The 21905-nt window shown below is 32.4% G+C and overlaps 1 long non-coding RNA gene across 1 annotated transcript; it reads left to right on the top strand.

The window, feature by feature from the left end:
- The first annotated feature begins 10593 nt into the window (after positions 1–10593).
- Positions 10594–13223, top strand: LOC134709161 (uncharacterized). The gene is made up of 2 exons (XR_010105899.1): positions 10594–10654; positions 12437–13223. It is a non-coding gene; the product is annotated as an uncharacterized LOC134709161 (long non-coding RNA).
- The last annotated feature ends 8682 nt before the right edge of the window (positions 13224–21905 follow it).

Below are 21905 nucleotides of genomic sequence, written 5' to 3'. Positions count from 1 at the left end.
CGTATGACGGACGTGGTCCTAAATATCCGTATTACGGACGTTTAACAGACGTTTTACGGATGAAAAGCAACGGACGTTTTACGTCCGTGGTACTATTCGTCCGTAGACGTACCGTATAATACGGACGTATTACGGATTTTTTACGGACGTAAAACATCCGTAGCTATTTTACCTGTGTAAGTATGGTTCAGACAATAGTCGAGAAATATCAAGTAAATATCAGACCTATTCAGACTGTTTGAGTAGAAATTAGTACAATCGAGTACAGATATAGGCCATTTAAGACTTTTACTGGTTTGCAGTGACAACAGCTATAGTGTTTGGAAACATTTGCTTGAAAACATACTCGATTAATTCATTTCACATGACAAATTTGTGTTGACTTAGAATTTACCTAACAGAAAATCAACATACCTTTCGAATATATTTTTAACTTCAGTATGCAGATCTGGATTCTCAAAGTCTGAAGAATTTTCAGGCCCTGTAATATTGAAAAAGACGGTGTTTACATATTTTTTTAATCTAATCAACTTAATATAATGTGTCAAACAGACTCTCATTACACATGAGTTTTTCACATGAATATCGGACATAAGTTCATGGTTAATTGACGTAAATAAACTCATCATAGATACCAGGACTAAATTTAGTATTTACGCCAGACGCGCGTTTCATCTACAAAAGATTCATCAGTGACGCTCTAATCCAAAAAAGTTGAAAAAGCTAAATAAATTACGAGGTTGAAGATCATTGAGAACCAAAATTCCTAAAAGTGTTGCCAATACAGCTAAGGTTATCTATGCCTGAGGTAGAAAATCCTTAGTTTTTATAAAAATTCAAAATTTTGTTAACAGTTAATTTATATATATAACAATATCAATGATAATTCATGTCAGCACAAAAAAGTGCTGACTACTGGGCTTGTGATACCCTCGGGGAAATAAATCTCCACCAGCAGTAGCATCGACCCATTTTGGAAACATTCTCCTCTTATATTTATGTTCTCCTCTTATATTTAATGCGTTTCGCTCGGTTTTGGTTTGTTACCCCTATTTTGTTTTTTGTCCATGGATTTATGAGTTTTGAACAGCGGTATACTACTGTTGCCTTTATCTATATTGTCCAGATCTTGTTCTCGTTACCTGTTTGTATTGTCTAGTTTTCTTTTCCTGATTTTGTGTATTATCCTTCAACTGGTAGGCTTGTTTTTGAGAGGATTTTGATAGCATTTACTTGTCTAAAAGGCGGGACGATTTTCTTCTCGAATTATTGTACGAAAGCACCATATTGTCATAAATCTGTGATTTTGATTGATTGTGTCACATATGAAATATGTCGCATTTATCTGTTTATAATAAATTATTTCCGGTTTCAGTAATAATCATATATATTGTAAATTGCTCTTTGGAACCCGTCAATAAACAAAGTGTTCATGTTTTATCTATGCAATTATAAAGAATTATTACATCCAATTATTTCTTTACCAGTTTAACTTGATAATTATAACGGACTAACAATTATTTTTAACAAATTATATGCATACTTTTAAATGTTCAGCGGTTTTAAATCACTTTCGACTATAATATATTTTTACAACAAGGTATTGTTATTGCATAATAGCGACTGAATTCTTAAAATCGATTAAAAAATGTGAAATATTGTAAGGTAAAATGTATGAAACATGTGTCTGTCAAAGAGGGGGGAGTCCAAAGTGCACTTCCCCCATCTGAATCAGCTTAATTGAATAGCGATAAAGGTTTAGAAGTATTTTCTTTTTTTTTTACATATCGCTTATACCTATGGTACGTTAATAGATTTCTGACATACATTAGTTACTAGTATATACATCTAAAAAAATATATAACCATTTTACAAAGTTTATTATTGAAATTTCCAGGCATATCAATGATTACATTGTTGTTTCCTTGAAAAAAAACCTTAAATTTTAATAGAACAGGTTTATGTGACACATTGCCCTACTTGCAATTTCGCATTTCTATGTTCTGTGAACCGCCAAATTTTGGTCTCAATCATACTATATCAAAAGTTTTCATTACAATAAACACGATATTGTATACATTATTTATTTAATTTTAATTCTCTATATCCACGACTTCACAGTTAACAACTTATAACAAAACTGCCTCAAAAACTGCTTTAACCCGACAATTGTCGACGGACGAACGCACATACAAATGATAATGCGGATCATTGGCTATTATCGTATTCAGGTTATCAAAATGGAAACGCAGTAGTCATGAATGATTTTAAATATATACATTAATTAAGATTTAAAAAAAATCGGTTATGAACAGCAATGCGTTTAGCAAACCCAAAATAAATAACCAAAAGAAAATTAAACAAAAATAAAATAAAATGAATAAATAAAATAAGCAAATAAACCAAACAAATTTGTAACATAATCTTATAAAAATTCTAAACACAACAAGAAGTTATAAACAACACACCATTATATTAACAATCTCACCACTGAATATAGGATCTGATGTTTTCTCTCTTTTCTTTGCCATTAATTCGGACATTAATTTTATTCTTATATTATCGAAGAACACTTATGAAGTAATCCTTATTAGTACAAGAGACACTACTTTAGTCGATATTCTTTACTCAGTGGAGAAAGACACGGATGACAAAATCTGTATAACTAGGCTGGTTCTCTCCCTTGCAACTAAAGGTATCTGAACCAAACAAATGAACGACAAGGGAATAGTCTACTCACGGCTGTCATTCAGAATATCGAGAAATTGATCGTGAAAGAAATCTGGTATTGAATCGTGAATGTAATTAATTCTACCTCAAAATGTGTGAAAATACGCTTAATTTTCAAAATTCGAAACAAATCTGGAAAACAACCCATATGTCTACCGAGATACATGTAATTTTAACTAAATCAAGATGAATTAACAGGCTTGTTAATACTCCGTTGTTCGCTTTGTTAACACGTTTCGCTGGTGTCCCGTACTCCAAATAATAATAATAATATTTTAGATACATTTTTTTTTATCTTTTATCACGTCTTATTATCTTCAGATTAACTGGCCAAAATAACGTCTTACTTTCTAACTGCTCCAGCATTCTATTTTCCCATCCTTTGATGTGTACATTTGTGTCTCACTGGGCTGTGTATATTTTATTTGTATATTTTTTATTGTGTTTCCTTAGTACTAAGTCTATACCATATTTTGTGCTTATTTCCAAGTTACTTAGAATTCGGATTCATCGATTCTTCCATTGTCTTCGAATATGACAGTTGTTTTTCATTCATCTTGTTGTTTGATGTTTTATTGACCTGTCCTTTTTTAATTTACCTCTGGCTATCTTAGCTACATTTTTTTCTGCTAAAGAATTGAAGTTCCTTCTCCTTTAATAACCAATCTAATCGGTATTGATGTGATTTGGTCAAGACACTGCAATCCTGAAATATCAATAAGATCATCAGAAGATGTCCCTTATAGCACATAACTAACAAGAATGACGTTTAGAAGACAACACTAGTTCTTTGCAGATGGTAGATAATCACCAGGGTGTGTACCTGTGGTTTATCTATTTGTATTTGTCAGAGGGGAGGGAGTAGGTGTTAGAATTATGTGGCCACTTTTGTAAATTTCCTGTTACAAAACTTTGATTTTTGGAAAAAATAAGGATTTTCTTATCCCAGGAACAGATAACCTTAGCCGTATTTGGCAAAACCTTTTTTTGAATTTTGGATCCTCAATGCTCTTCAACTTTGTACTTGCTTGGCTATACAACTATTTTTATCTGATCGTCACTGACGAGTCTTATGTAGACAAAACGCACGTGTGGTATATTAAATTATAATCCTGGTACCTTTGATAAATATTAACTCGTTGATATGAGGGATACATTTTACTTGATCCCATTCCTCATCGGAATATTTACAATTTATTGTTGACTATTTTACCGATTATGTCTGTTTTGTCTACGCATCGTTGTAAAAATAACGGAATTTGATACGACTGTCATTAAAGTGAGAGGTTTAGCGCTATAAAACCGGGTTCAATCCACTATTTTCTTCATAGAAAGAAATTCAAGTCAGGAATATGACAGCTGTTATCCATTTGTTTGATGTGTTTGAGCTTTTCATTTTGACATTTGATTTTGACTGATTTTTAGAAATTGATTATAAGGGTCGGTTGAAAACAAAACGTTACGACAAAAGAGATGATTCCAGCTTCCCAATCGTGACCTTTTCATTTTTTTTTAAAACCTAAAGATTCAAATAGTGAAGTATTATTCATCACTTCGTAAATATTACAGACGCCACCAAGAGTTGGTTACCGTTAAACTAATAATGAATTCTTTATCTAAAGAGGGTAAACTCAGTTAGATACAATAAACTAATATTTCCTGAGGCCCTCAAATACAAATTACAATATAATAAAAAAACAGATATTTACACATAATAATTCACATAGTTAATTTACAGTACAAAAAATGTATTGTACTATTGATATTAACATATTTAAAGATATAATGTTGTTTTAGATGTACGTGTAGTGAAAAAATCAACTGAAAAAAAAAAATACAAATACATTGTAGAAAACAATACTTATCAAGATTGTGTTAAGTACTTCTTGATACTTTGCTTAAAAGTAAAAGTGTTTTGAGCTTTACGCATTTTGTGTGGTAGTTCATTTCATAACATTGATCCAGAATAATCAAAGGATTTCTTAAATAACTCAGCTTTTGGTTTTGGAACTATCAGATTACCTTGAGTGACACCTCCCTGAAGGAGTAAGGATTATTATTTGATTTCAGTTTAAACTTTTGAACTAGGCACATGGTTGGTTCTATTCGCATACATTTATATAGAAGTAACTATTTGTGGTATTTTATTCTATTGTCAACTATCATCCACCCAAGTTTTTTAAATAAGGGGGCTGAGGAGGATAAAGGATCTGCATCTAGAATTAATCTTGCTGCCCTTTTTGGAGTTTTAAAATTCTTGTTATCCCTTCATTTGTACATTCACTCCAAATAATACAGCAGTAGTAAATTGAGGACAAACTATACCAATTGTAATATGTTTTCCTTGCTTTTATATCTAAAGATTTCTTTATTTTAGAAAGAAGGTATATTCTGGATGATATATTAGCACAAACTTGATCAATTTGATTTCTCCAATTAAGTGTGCTGTCAATTTTAACATCTAATAATTTTTCACATGAAGAATTTTGTAATACTTTTGATTTTATTATCAAGTTTGGTTGATAAGTCTGAGTTGATAGTTTTTGTTTTGTTCCAGTAACCAAACATTTTGTTTTGTTTGCATTAATGAACATGGTATTCATTTTACACCACTCTTCAACCCTGTATAAATCTTCTTAAACATCATCATGTATGTTTTATATGTTTTTATGGAATCATCGTTATACAGATTATATCGGATATGTTCCTTATGTCGTAACTACAATCCCCTTCCCTTTTCATGAATTTGACCTACCGAATTAAGACTATTTACCGGCTTTGTATCAACATGAGCAACATGACGGGTGTCCCATGTAGAGCAGAATCTGCATCCCCTTCTGGAGCACCTGAAATCAACCCTAGTGTTTGATGGGGTCCGTGCTGTTTTGTACCCCTATTTGTGACATTTTGTTCATGCATTATTTCCAATATAATGGAAATTGCTACGAATGTCGTAAAGTGAGAAGTTTAGCGCTTTAAAACCAGGTTCAATCCACCATTTTCTAAATTTGAAAATGCCTGTACCATGTCAGGTATATTACAGTTGTTGTCCATTCGGTTGATGTTTTTATCATTTGATTTTGCCATTAAATTAGGGACTTTTTGTTTCGAATTTCCGCGGAGTTCAGTATTTTGGTGATTTTACTTTAAATGGTAAATAGAACTTGACCTACTGGTCAAGTTTACCCCTTTCACTTTGCTATTTCTTACATTTAATTCAGTAGTTTCAGAGGATTGTTTTAAAAGGTAATGACGACAGACAGACAATGAACGCCAGACGATAATTAAAATAAAAGCGATAGTATTTTGTTTTTTGGACGGTGATCGTCTTCGTTGTGTTTATTTCACAGTGTTCTGTATTCGAGTATTAGATTTCAATGAACGTAATTTATGCATATCTAACAAATTATTAAGTACGAGATTTCGTAACAACAATTTAGTTAAAACATTTACCAAATTCTTCCATAGATCTATGCAAAGATTTGGTAAAGATGTTTGGCCGATATGTGGTAGCGAAATAAATACTAATCACAAAGAATCGTACGACAATCTTAGATCGTACGTTGGTCGTAAGTCATATCGTAAGTTTTTGACCGTTTCATAAACAATCGTAAGTATAATTTTATCGCAAGTTTGATCGTAAACTTACGAGTATTAACAGGCAGTCGTAAGTCAAACCGAAGTGATTTAACCAGTCGACAATTTGTTAAAATCAACCACATTACATTATCTTAAAGAAAAATAAGTTTTATTGGACGTTTAGAATACAAGAAGTTATGTTATTTTGTCCCAATCATTAGCAACTATGATAGTTCACTTTGCCATTACGGGATTGTTTATGTTTAAAAAATATACATTTTCAAATTAAGAATATTGTAGGCATAAATATCCTAAATTTTATAATCCTTAATATGTTTTATTCATTTTCACTTTTTTTAAGGTGATAAGATTCTTATTTTTAAGCATTCACGTGAATGGAAGGAAACATTAGAATGTCTTTATTATTTCAAGTTTCCACCTTGATGAAGGAAAATAAATTCAACTCTCTTTATTATCATTATTATTTTATGGTCTTACTGACATTTACCTTCATTTCATTTCAGCTTCAGATAAATATACTCTCCTCGAAGACAAGATCTTGTTAAAAGTTAGAATTTGTGATCTTAAGAAATGTGCTGAGCGAAATTATCTTTGTGTCAAAATATTACATTTTTTTTTACTGTATAGGCAGGGCACGGTAGGTTGTCATTGGTTATGCATATCCACGTCAAAAATAGTGTGTTTATTGTATACAAAGTTGCTAAGATACTTTGAAAACATTGCATTGCCCCCCCCCCTTTTTTTGAAGAATTAAAAAAAAAAGTTTGATAGTCCTTCTTTTACATTCCCAAGATTTTACAAGGCCTCCTTGATTTCCTTCCACTCACTCTTATTACCGACCGTGCAAGGGCTGTATAGCCAGTCAAGGTCTTTAAAAAATACCATTCGTTGTCACTCACTCTTTCGGTTACAGATGACCAGACCCCGATAAAAAATGAAGCAAATAATTGACCAATGCAGACCATAATTACCGCTTCTTCGTATTTGTAAAAGTTACGAATCAGCTCAAATGATATTCATCTCGCTGTAATTGCTCGTGAGTGTTTTCCGTTATTAAAAATATTAGTCTTCTCGATTTATCTTCTAAGCTGTTCTTATACATATGCTTGTCTTTGTCAAAAATATTTCCAAAAATGTCAATACAATTGTAAGACAGTTCCTATCATCGTCGATCATTGTACTTCTATCACATGGATAGGAATGATCATTGATCAACAAATTACAAACAAAGATATCAACAAATAATCCCGTAAATTGTATCAAAATATTTTGTAACATTAATTGGCAGGAAATTGTTACAATTCAGACGGGATTTAAAAAAAAAATTCTGCATGGGATGTCGTCAAAAAAAAACGCTTAAAACAAAACCACATAGCATATTGATTATCGCAGTTATTTTGTCTTGCAATCGGCCACCAACAGATCTATAATCGGGTGATAGAACAAAGAATATTTACCGAGCATGCAGAGAGTGTTGAGTTCGTATGCACAGCGTATTGGGTCCCATATCAAGCGAACATGGCTGCGCAATTATACATTCGAACTAACGACCACTTCAGCGATGGCTTTTCTTCGTGACGGGAGAGTATCAGGCAGTACAATTTTTAGCTACACCAGTCAATACAAAAAAAGAGAGGGGTGAAAGGTAGAACATGTTATGTTTAATAGAATAATTCATTAGACTTTAATGGTATTCAGAATTAAGTGTATTTTTAATCCTAATTGGTCGATATGTGCGCCCGTTATTTTTTATTATTACAGACTTCGTTTCGTGCACTCTGCATTGTACCAAATGCAAAATAAATTATGTTCCTTAGTCCTATAGTCAACTTTCCATTTCTGTGTAGCAACATCCAAGCGGCCCCAGCATATGGAGTATATGTGTCTCAATTGGTACGTTACTCTAGAGCTAGCTCAAAGTACGTTGATTTTGTTGATCGAGGAAAACTGCTTTCTCAAAAGTTGCTTAGACAGGGCTATGAATCAATCAATTTAAGGTCATCACTCAAGAATGTTTACGGTCGCCATCATGAGCTGATTGGCCATTATGTCAAAAGTGTGTCAGAATTCATATCTGACATTCTTCCATCATTACCGAACTGAGCAAAGAAATAACACGACAGGAGCCGTATACGGTGCAGGAAATGCTTACCCTTCCGAAGCACCTGATTTCACTCCCGGTTTGGTGTACTATGCATTAATCGATTCTTGTAAATGCATAAATTTATTATTTCAACATTAATGATTAGAAACAAATTGCTGACTGATCCCGTAATTGAAAAATAAGCTATATGAAGGTCTGCATGAAGTTGATAGAATAGAGATTATAAGGGGATAGCATTACAGAAAGTAGATAAAAAAAAATATCGAACCGAAAAATGGAGACCAACATAATAAGGATAGAGCATAATGTGTAGAATAGAGAATAATGAACAAAATTGATAAAGATTATAGAAAAATCATATAACAAATTAAAGAATACAGATTATAAGAAAAAACACACCACAACCCTGTGCTTGATATTTCTTTTTAGAGTAACACTGAATTCACGATAATAGCGCAATCGTATAGAAATTGAGACAAATGGGTGTGCATCAGCGGGATTAAAGTTTCGCAGTTATATATACGTTACAGTCCGGTGTATCCGCGCACCTAAGACTTGTAACTTTACTTAATTCAACTGATAACAATAATTGGATAATATTGTGTGAACATATTCATAACATACTTTTATTTCATAAAATCTTCTGTTTGTATGGTTCATCCTCTATACTGTAAATTCAGAAATTATTGCATGCATTTATTATTGCGATTTTGTCATTTTAGACTTAAATGCGATTTTAATTTTTACAATTTTGAGAAAAATCCTGTTTAAATTCATATAAAATATTTCAAAATGCGATTTTAAATTATTACGTTTACAACTCAGTAGCATTTTTCGCAATAATAATAACCTAGCATTAATTTCTGAATTGACAGTATTTTTTGTAATGTGTTTAAAATAAGGGAAACCTGAGAGTTCCTCTTATGTCCGGTGAATTCACGCATGCCTTCCAAAAATAGCTTATTTTAAATAAAGGAAAGATTTTTTACTACGAAATACAGCTGAGTTTGAACAAAATACACTGCCAAGGATGCAGAGCAAAAATTTATTTCAATCTGATATATATAAGTATGACTTAAATAAATCAATTATAACTGAGACTACTATAATATGTTATAGTAGTCTCAGATTATAACAAGAACGATTTTGTTTATTTTTATACTGTGTTGATATGACAAAATCAGCTAATACGATATCACGGGCCGCGCGGACACCGAGGACTCCACTGTACACAAACACAAAATAAGCCATGATCCAAATGAATAAGAAATTTGGGAAAATTAAAAGCCCCGGATACAAAAAAAACAATTAAAAAAAAAACCGCAGGCATATAGACTATGCTTTTATTCATTTTTAATGCTGAACATATTTTATACATTTTCATACATAACATTCAAAATTACTTATAATTTCTAGTAAAAAAAGTCCCAATGAATTTGACTTCATCATTCTTCAACAATAGTAAAAACAGACCACGCATGAAAAGAGAAACCAACCGCCAATCAATTCAGTCTTCTAAAAAAATTAAAGCAAAAACAAATCTTAAAACTAGTTTGAACACTTACCACATGACATGTACCATGCTTACCTCACTAAACCTAATTCCCATACTCAACCCAAAATTATAAACCCTGATATTTCAAAATATGAATATGATGGTATGAATTCTCTTCCTGGTTATGAAAGAACGATTCTTTTTATAGACATGAACGCGGCTGTCAAAGAAAGCACCCATAATCGTAAGTTTACCTTACGTGAAATCTTACGTTTACGTTACGTTTACAATCACCTTTGTGAAACACTCGTAGTTAAAATCTTACGCTTAATCGTAAACGTAGATCGTACGATTCTTTGTGAAACAATAGCCAGGATGATGCAACACTTACAGGGTGTAAATATATGCACATGTCAATCTTCGTTTACACGACTTTCACCGGTATAATCTAATTAAGTTGGAAACAAAACATTAAATTCAAGAGGGGTTTCTGTGTTTCAAGTCAAACACATACTTTTTTACCACTGGTTTTGTTGTTGCTGTTGACAATATGACATTCATTGATTTATCTTATTTCGAATCATTTTTCATTGGTAGATTTCATACAGGCCGTTATTTCTAGGATATGACGCAAATATCAATCAAATATGCATATAAGGTTGCATATAAGCTTAAAACAATTTTATTTCCACAAACAAGTGGAAAAAATACAGAGAAGGCAAGAGGTAAGTTGTTTTGAAGATTAAGACAGTACAATTTTTAGAGTTTATGTATATCTTATAGCACATATGGTTGTATATCAATAAGGGAGATTGTATAAAAATAAAAAATAAAGTCTACAGGGCCAGGTTCATGTTTTCTTTTCTATGAAATACAGAATGATGTACCCGTTAGACATCAGACGATTCGTAATTATTTGAACATTAGTAAACTACTGGCTGTTGCCTTAATTCTTATTGTTTATATGATATGCCTAATATTCAACACTTAAATGTTTGAATTAGGTAATTAGTGTGGTTAAACTTCAAATTAAGTCCCTCAAGAAAAACTGTCTTAGAATTCTTTTACTATTTTGGTAATATCTAGTGTTCTAGTAACCGCAGTGCTTATCTTTCAGTTCACAAAAATCAAATACTGTAAAGTTTGAAAGATAAATTTATTTTTTCAGTTTCCTTATGACGCGTTAAAATATATATTACAGCAAAAATCAAATTGAAAAACATTCGAGAAAATAAAACCCTTTAAAAAGTCCCCATAAAGACATCATGACTGATTATGTTTTTTCTCTAGCCCCATTCTAGTACGAAAACATATTACAATAAAGTTTTTAGTCTGCCTTTTATCTTTGGTTTTGTTCATTGGAAAATTCGATCCAGTTCTTTTTTTTAAATAAAGTTTTTCCCCCTATCGGATTAAGATAAATTGCGATATTTTTTTTTAATTTTGATATCAATCAAATACAACTTTACACCAAAAATAGAAAAAGTGAATCTGTTCGATGCTGTCGCGTTTTTTGTGAGTTGATAAGTATTTGATACCATTCACGCAAAGGCGATTTAATTACGGTATCAATCGTTTTCATGTAACATCGTAACATCTGTAAAACAATGAATTTGAATTTTGATACATATAAAATATATCAATATTCCTTTGAAATCAGTAGAATGCTTTCTCATCTAATCTTTAATATTTTATTTTATTTTACTGTGTGTTTCCGTAAATTGTAATTTTCTCACAACCGATAGAAAATCACCCTGTATAAATAACAAAAGAATGATATCATTTTTTAAGTATATATAGAATATAGAAAAAAAAGGTGTGGTATAAGTGCCAATGAGACAACTCTCCATCAAAGTCACAATGTGTATATAAAACAAAAAAACACTCAAAGGTCAAAGTACGGCCTTCAACATGGGGCCTTGGCTCACATTGAAGCTATAAAGATCCCAAAATTGACTAGTGTAAAACAATTCAAATAGGAAAACCAACGGTATAATCTTTTAAAAAAATGAAGAACGAGAAACACTGAAGAATCACATCAACAAACTACAACCAATGAAACAGGTTCCTGACTTAGGACAGGTGCAAACAAATGCACATGAGAGCGCACTGATTCCGGTAGTTGAGTAGTACAAAAACAGCTACATGTGTACTTTCTTATGTAAACAACGAGCCAAATGTGCCTTACTTTTTTAGTTGTATACAAATGTTTTATCATTCAAAGAATTATTTTAGCAAGGATAACACAGTGAATCCCAGTCATTTACCTTTCATAAAAATTACCTTAATATTTTACCTATTGATAAAGCGTTTTTGTTAACAGGTTCTATACCTTAACAACAACATTCACTTGCTCTAATTTTTGTAAAAATTATAAAAAAACAAGTATTTGATTGGGGGCGGGGGGGGGGGGGGTGGGGGGTGGGGGGGGGGGGGGTATAATTGGGATATTGGTATCTGTCTTATAATGTTTAACACCATTTTTTTTACTCATGTTTGTATTTTAGGGTTGAAGTGATAAAGCCAAACTGATACCTTTGGAATTGTTAAAAAAAAATGAATACGAAATTATACCAGCATGTATTTGCTTTGTGCTTCCTCTTCGTAATCGCTGGTGATGTTGGAACTTTCATAAATTTGATTATTAACAGCGGTCAGGAACTGGTGCATCATAATCCCGCGTTACTAATACCAGGGGCCGATGCTGGAGTAGGACCAATAACAAAACCGGCATTGAACGAACTAGCTGAAAAGAATGATCACACAAGAAACAAACGATCCTCGTGGGGAGGCAGAAGTGGAGGAAGTGGTAGCAGAGGTAGCAGAGGAGGGAGTGGTAGAAGAGGCAGCAGAGGTGGTTGGGGGTAAATGAAGAAAACAAATCATGTTATCATGGAATATTTCAAAGTTTTGGTTCCGGATAAACTTTAAAAATACTTTTTTATACATCATCTGCTTTTCAAAATCGAATTTGTCCATATAAGTCAAAATAAATTTTGAAACATTAACATTTTACCTCATGAAAAATAAGAAAATTAGCGAAAAGCAGTGTGATAATTGATGAATGTTTCATAAAACTTGCGAATAATGTAAAGGTTAGGAAAACTGTATATTTTTTTCGATCTCAATTCACAAACAAATAAAAAAAGAAAACTTCCTATTCTTTTATCTAATCCATAAGAAGACACTGTATCATGTATTGAGGATCTATGCATTCCTTTATCATAACAAGTTGTATATCTATGGAATGTTATATTTATACGATACTTATAAAATAAGTTTTATTCCATACAATGCTGTGAAATATGTTAGATTTGCTGTAATCACTAAAACCACAGACATAACATATATACAGATAGACAGACAGAAAAGTCATACAAGAATACAAACATATAGATAGACGTACAAGTACAGACATGAATGAAAATAGACAAAAATTCGTTCAAACACAAATACAGTCAGACATAAATACAGACAAATCGAAAGACTGAAAATGTTCCAAATCAAGAACTTTGCCAGTGGTTATCGTATGTCATATGTATGTTTTCGTTATTTTGGGAATATGGCAAACCCTTCGTTTAACTTTCAGGGATAAGGAATTTACATGACCGATGGTTCATGAATTTGGTGTTATCTTATATAAAAAGGAAGATGTAATATGATGCCGATAAGACAACTCTCCTAACGAGACCAAATGACACCGACATAAACAACTACAGGTCACTGTACTGCCTTTAACCATGAGCAAAGCCCACACCGCATAGTCAGCTATAATGACAAATGTAAAACAATTCGTACGAGAAAACTAACGGTATTATTCATGTACAAAAAATGAACGAAAAACAAATATGTGACACCTCAACAAACGACAACCAATGAACTGCAGGCTCCTGACTTAGGACATGCACATACATACAGAATAGGGCAAGGGAACACACGTTAGCGTGATCCCAACCTTCCCTCTAACCTATGACAGTGGTGTAACAGTACAACATAAGAACAAACTTTAAAAATCACTTGAAAAAGGCTCAACTCATCAGATTGAATCAAATAGAAATACATTTTAACAAAAACGTGGCCTGGTACTTGTAAATCCAAACAACAAATTACACTAAATACTGATCTGAGAGTACTTAGTCTTTTACCATGCGCTACTAGAAATAACTTATCAATATATTGTTTATGAGTAACACGACGGGCGTCACATGTGGAGCCAGATCTGCTTAAACCTTCCGAAGCACCTAGATCATGTGCTTTGTGAGGTTCTGGTTTCTCAGTCGTTTGTTCCCTACGGTGTGTTTGTATATTTTTGTTTGTCTTTGTGATCATTTTTCATTTGTTTGTCATGGCATCGTAAGTTTGATTTTGACTACATGAATTCGAATATTCTGTTGATATCTGTTGCTTGTCTTTTGATTTTTTAAATAGATTTTGTGCTTGACTTAATGTATAGACACTTGTCTATGTTGAAGACTGTATTGTTCCCTTTAAATATTGTTGTTTTCAATTTTCATCGTTCGGTTGCTGTCTCATTATTGTTCATCTTTTCTCTCCATCCATTCATTCATCCATAAAGAGTATAAGATTCATGATATTTTCATAAATAGTGTGCAATTATTTGCTACAACTTATGTTGTACTGCTTAACCACTGTCAAAGATTCGGGGGCACACCCATCCGCCATATTTTGTATTTTTCTGTCCCAAGTCAGGAGCTTGAAATTCAGTTGTTGTCGTTTGCTGCGAGATATCTAACTTGTTTTCGTCTTTTGTCTTGTACATTTTAGTTTTCTTGTTTTACTTAGATTGTTTTAGATTTTTCATTTTATGGTGTTTATAGCAAGCTTTGCAGTATAGTTTTGTTCGTGTGTTGACCTTTAGTTTTTAACTTCTATTGCATAAGGTCTATGGTTGACGATCAAACCCCACCTTATTTCTTTTTACGGCAAAAAATGAGGTACAAAGTAATTCCATAGGTTAAATAAAACATTCTTCAGAGTCATTATTTGACTCATGAATGTTCTCTATCATAGGGACAGTCACTATTCTCGATTCATTTGCGTCTACGTTGATTTATTTATAAAAGGTGACATTTCCAAAGACTTATGCTTACAAACGTAATTTCACAAATTTTTAAATAAAACAATATTTTGCAGAAACTAGACCCTCTAAAAGTGGTTTTAATCAGAACATCCTTTTTAAATCTAGAAGTGTATGCTATAAATGAATTTGAAATTGCCTACTCGTTTGCATATATAATGTTAAATAAATATAATTCGTATTTTTGCAGTTTTCGTGTAGTGCTTCGTTTACTATAAATGACTACACATTCTGAAATTAAAGGTTCTTCTTGTGCATATCATAAAGTAGTTATATCAACACTTAATTTCTGTTGTGTATTATGAAATTCCATTTTCTATACCAAACTTTTGTAGTTCACACATTCAACCATAAACAATTTAGAGATTAGAGAATCAGGAACAATATTTTCCTAACGATAAAAATGAAAACTTAATTGAGAGGTACATTGTATGTAGTCAATTCTTGGACTATTGATATCAACACAGTAGAATTATTCAACTGCTCTGGTGACTCAGTCTCTGTAACCAGAGTAAAGGTCATTGAACCTACTCAACCTTTGCGGTTCATGTTGTGTCTTTAAACGGTTTAAATGTGTTCTCATCTGTTCAAAAATCCTTTGGGAATGGACCCTATTAGTACTAAAACTACTAAAAAAAATCTCTTTTCACAATATTCAAACTGACATACAGCACAATATACTTCCAAATCATATTTACAATTACATTTGTTAATATACAATTGTTTAATGTCGACACAATAGCTGCAATATATATGTATGATGTCAGAGGAAACTCTTCAAATGGCTACGTACTTCGTGAAAAAATACTGTGAACTAGTATAATCTGTTTATCTGCCTCCAGCAAACACCAAGGGAGTCTTAGAGATGTGTATTTTAGGTTGATTTATTATTGCGTTGCTAAACATTAGAGCCAATCGGAAAGGCCGCTGTCAAGTAATTGAAAATAACCCCACGAAATATGATTTTGAGATCAGTGTTAATAAATATAAAAAAGAAGATGTGGTATAATTGCCAAAGAGACAACTCTCCACAAGAGACCAAATGACACAGAAATTAACAACTTTTGGTCAACTTGCGGCGTCATCAATAAACAAAGCCATACAATATAGTCAGCTATGAAATGCCTCAAACGACAAAGGTAAACAATTCAAACGAGAAAACTAACGGTATGATTTATGTAAAACAAAAACGAAAGTCGTCTCTCTGAAACTGGTGTATTAATGGCTTTAATTGATGTTCGAGTCCAAACTTTGAAAATTCAAATTTAATCATATCTTGAATCAGCATGATATCCGTATGTTTATGCCAGTACCACTGTACTAGCTACTGGACTGATGATATCACCCGCATATGGAGGTATGCTACTCACACTACAGATACTAGTACACAATGACGTAACTAGACACAAATTGCCAATTACTATCATCGGGGATAAATAAACAGGTAACAAGAGGCTGTCACAACGACAACAAACCGGATTTATGAACATTTATTTGTGTCCTGCAAATATCACAAGAACCATAACTGATAAACGGTGAAAAACATCGTCAATATCAAATTTGACCTCAACTTTGTAAATGCAACAACTTGAATGGAAATGCCATTTTACGATCTTTCAAGAACCATAACACCTGAACGGTAAAAGTCAAAATCGTCATTATTGAACTTGACCTCTATTTTGTCATCAGTAACAACATATAAAAATTTCAAAAGCTTTGATTGAATGGTTCATGAGAAATTGCACGGACACGACTGGAAACACCAATTTTCAATCTTTCAAGAACCATAACTCCTGAACGGTAAAAGTCAAAATCGTCATTATTTAACTTGACCTTCATTTTGTCATCAGTAACAACATATTAAAATTTGGGAAGATTTGGTAGAACAGTTCATGCATTAATGCATGGACACGACTGGAAACTCCATTTTTCCATCTTTCAAGAACCATAACTCCTGAACGGTAAAAGTCAAAATCACCATTATTGAACTTGACCTTCATTTAGTTGTCAGTAACAACATATTAAAATTATAGAAGCTTTGGTTGAACGGCTCATGAGTTAATGCACGGACACGACTGGAAACTCCATTTTTCCATCTTCCAAGAACTATTATAATAACTCCTGAACGGTAAAAGTCAAAATCGTCATTATTTAACTTGACCTTCATTTTGTCATCAGTAACAACATATTAAAATTTGGGAAGATTTGGTAGAACAGTTCATGCGTTAATGCATGGACACGACTGGAAACTCCATTTTTCCATCTTTCAAGAACCATAACTCCTGAACGGTAAAAGTCAAAATCACCATTATTGAACTTGACCTTCATTTAGTTGTCAGTAACAACATATTAAAATTATAGAAGCTTTGGTTGAACGGCTCATGAGTTAATGCACGGACACGACTGGAAACTCCATTTTTCCATCTTCCAAGAACTACAATGTATAACTCCTGAACGGTAAAAGTCAAAATCGCCATTATTGAACGTGACCTTTATTTAGTTGTCAGTAACAACATATTAAAATTTTAAAAGCTTTGGTTGAACGGTTCATGAGTTAATGCACGGACAACATTTGATTGCCGCCCGCCCGGCCGCCCGACCACCCGGCCGCCCGACCGCCCGCCGTACATCCCCAAATCAATAACCGACATTTTTGTCCCAAAAATCCGGTTAATAAAACCACGTATCTTGGACTTTTTTATAGACAACCATGATCACTCTTGAATATCTTAGAATATCTAATCAAATTCATCGATTCTACCTGACGAACCAGATTATACCTCATCATAAACACCCATAAGACAATCTACAATATCACACAGATAGTAGACAAAACAACAATAAATGACCGCACACATGTGTATGCCAACTCCATCCCTAGTAAACAGAGTAGAAAAACTAAAACCACTAGGAAACCCTGACATATTTTTCAGTGAAAGTTACCTTTCTCTTTCCAAAACCAAATAGTCACCACTCAAGCTTTTCATTTTAAAAAAGAAGGCAGACTGGGAAAATATTTGAAAAAATTTGACAGGCACATACACACAAATGACATTACATCAGTTAGAATTAGATATAGCCAATATGGGGAATACTTTCAAAACAATAACAACAAAAAGTAACCAAATGCATATACCAACCAAGCTGATATGTAATAAAACTCAACTACCATGGATAGACTAAAACTTATAAAAACTAATAAACATGAAAAACAAAGTATATAAAGATAACGGTGGTATGGGTGTCTTTCGCCATCTTGGATTGTAAAAAACAGAGAATCTAAGGTCTATATTTTCTATCAAGTTAGCAAAATTTGATGCAGGAATGCAGAAATTTAATGTGAATTTTCATTTAAAAGAACCAATTTATAAGAATATAACTTAGAAATATTAATATTTTTACAAGTGTAGATTAATTTTGTTTGTTTTTGAATATTTTCAAATTGGCATTTTAAGGGGAGGTAACTCTATAACAATGCATTTTCTGAAGGACTCGACATGAAATTTTCCTATTTTGTCTTTTAGCCGGAAAAAAACGTACGGTGACCCTATCTTTTCTTTTGATATTCTCAAAGCATTGTCTGAAAGCAATCTTTTCCTAATTTATTTTACGATTCTATCATTTTGTTTAGTTTCTATTCACAAAATGGTGCTTTTTCCTGTATAATCCATACAAAATTTGTCATTTTGTCACAACCTGTATCTTGAGAAAATGCACGGTGACCTATCATTTTTATAATATTTTTGATCATGTATCAATGGATACTACATTTTGACAAAGTATGAATAAATTCTATCATTTTTATTTTAGACTCCCATACCACCTTAAGGAAAGTAATACGAAATGCCTACTATAAATATATTGAACAAGACACGGATACTCCACTCGCACTATCATTTTCTATGTTCAATGAACCGTGAAATTGGTATAAAAACTATAAACTATTAACATAAAAATGATCATATCATAGGGAACATGTATAATAAGTTTGAAGTTGATTGGACTTCAACTGCTTCAAAAACTACCTTGAACATTCTACATATGTTACTAAACATCACTATTATATGTGATCCTTGTAAACTCATCGAACCTTTAAACAAACTTATAAGTAAGGGTTATCGTACCAATATTGTAATTAGATCTCTGAATATAGTTCACATTGGCACTAATATTGATTTTGTCATTAGAAAATTAAAACATAACTAAATTTCATTATCTTTTGAGGCGAGATGTATAGAGACACAGACACGTTAACTTTTATTTCTATAGAAGTCGCTCTTCACTATACTACTACCTGTCGATACATTTATTTTTGGCATTGCACAATTCATGTCTTCTTTGACTATTAATGACGTTAAAATACTAAATCCCTGTGATGTGTTTTAGTCGATTTTAGTCTCTGATGCATGTTTTTTTTTTATTATTAATTGGTTTTGGCTTTTAACTAGCTGTCAGTAACTGCGAGTACTCTCAAATCGTATTTTCTTGTTAATTCGACCTGTTGATACTGTTTATAATGCTTTTTTGCTATTTTGATTTATATGGATCTTGTCTGTACACCAGCTTTGATTATTTGTAATATCTTCAATTTTTCACTTATTCTTACAACATTTGTATAAACTTCAAGATTATAAAAAAAAGGTTTTTTTTCTAAAGTGAACATTGATTGGTTAAATATTTCTCAGAGATGTCCTGTGTTTGAATTTGTTTGTTAGCTTTTTGGTCATGAATGTTTGTCTCTAATATTTAATTAACTGTGCATTTGTATTCAGATATCGCAGATCAAATTTATTCGTTCATTGTGTAATCATACGTTTTTTGATTGAGTTAAGTCTGCCAATTGATATTTTATCGTATGTTTTTCTATGTTGTGATGTTATGCTATTGTTTCAGAAAAAGGGAGAAGGTTTGGATCCATTAAAACGTTTAATCCCGCTGCAAATGTTTGCACCTGTCCTAAGTCAGGAATCTGATGTACAGTAGTTGTCGTTTGTTTATGTAATATATACGTGTTTCTCGTTTCTCGTTTTGTTTATATAGATTAGACCGTTGGTTTTCCCGTTTGAATGGTTTTACACTAGTAATTTTGGGGCCCTTTATAGCTTGTTGTTCGGTGTGAGCCAAGGCTCCGTGTTGAAGGCCGTACTTTAACCTATAATGGTTTACTTTTTAAATTGTCATTTGGATGGAGAGTTGTCTCATTGGCACTCACACCACATCTTCCTATATCTATGTCATCATAATAACTGTGTTTGTTTACCTTAACTATTGTGTCTGTATCTATATTGTATGTTTCTCTGTAAACTTGTATCTAGTTTTTAGAGAATAAAGTATCTATCTATCTATCAAAAACTTTTACCTGACTGAGTGGCGACGCACAGACCAGAAAACATAATGCCCCTCTAATATCGTAAGTGGGGCATACAAATTATCTCAGACATTGAAATACAAGAACTTGAAAATCAGAGATTATAAAACAACAAAAAAAAACCCCTCAAACTCTTGTCATACATAAAATGAAAAAAAAAAACAATGAAAATATTGTTATTGCACCTGTTAAAAGTGAAGGAATGCTATATACAGATACCTTATGGAGCTACCATTTGATATTTAGGGGTAGGGGACTAAGATGAAATTTTGAAAAAGGTAGGACAGGAGTTCTGAGTAATAGAAAACACGGCCGGATGAAACTTGGCCAAGAAAATGCGGGATGACAATTTATGCAAAAGAAGTTAGGATAAATTACAAAAAAAAATGCAGGACCGAATAAAGTGGAGAAAAAATATGCAGAAAAACAACGTTCTCTGCCTATTATCTTTTTTGTTGTTGGAAAAATCAATCTTGTGCTATTCTTCAAATAACGTTTTCTCCCCAATCGGATAAAGATAAATTTCGATATTTGTAAAATTTTGATATAAATCAAATAAACTACACAATAAAATAAGAAAACTGAATCTGTTTAATGCTGTTGCGGTTTTTTTTTGGGTGTTGACAAGTATTGGATACCATTCACGCAAAGGAGATCGAATAACGATATCAATCTTTTTCATGTAACATCTGTAAAACAATGAATTTGAATTTTGATACATATGACATATATCAACATTCCTTTGAAATCAGTAGAATGCTTTATCATCTAATCTTTTATATTTTATTTTATTTTATTGCGTTTGTTACCAAAAACATTTACTCCATTTTCTTTCATTATACATAGAATATAAAAAAAAATCTCCATCCAAGTCACAATGTGTAAAAAGTAAACACGTATACATGTAGGTCAATATATGACGTTTAACACGGAGCCTTGGCTTAAACCGCACATCAATCTATAAACAGCCCGAAAATTACTAGTGTAAAACTATTCAAACAGGAAAACCAACGGTCGAATCTATATAAAAATTAGAAACGAGAAACACTTAAGAATTACATCAACAATGTCACAAACGACAACCACTGAAACAGGTGCCTGATTAAGGATAGGTGCAAATAAATACCGCAGGTTTAAACGTTTTTCCCCCAGGTCATTTAGACAATAATAATGAAAATTAATTGAGCGCCATATATAAAAAATAAAATTACTCTAATGCGCTGTACATTCAGCCTGGTAAATAAAACAAATCAAAGACAAAAAACATAAAACATAAAACATACACTGTCAGTATGGCGTTCATTATCACTGAACTACAAATGTAGTATATATATTTGTTTAGGGGCCAGCTGAAGGACGCCTCCGGGTGCGGGAATTTTTCGCTACATTGAAGACCTGTTGGTGACCTTCTGCTGTTGTGTTTTTTTATTTGGTCGGGTTGTTGTCTCTTTGACACATTCCCCATTTCCATTCTCAATTTTATTACTGTGTCAGATTCAAATACTGAAAT

The sequence above is a fragment of the Mytilus trossulus genome, chromosome 3, assembly GCF_036588685.1.
Source record: "Mytilus trossulus isolate FHL-02 chromosome 3, PNRI_Mtr1.1.1.hap1, whole genome shotgun sequence".
Lineage (NCBI taxonomy): Eukaryota > Metazoa > Mollusca > Bivalvia > Mytilida > Mytilidae > Mytilus > Mytilus trossulus.
Note: the sequence above shows the minus strand (reverse complement) of the source record. Positions and strands in the feature narration are given on the sequence as shown.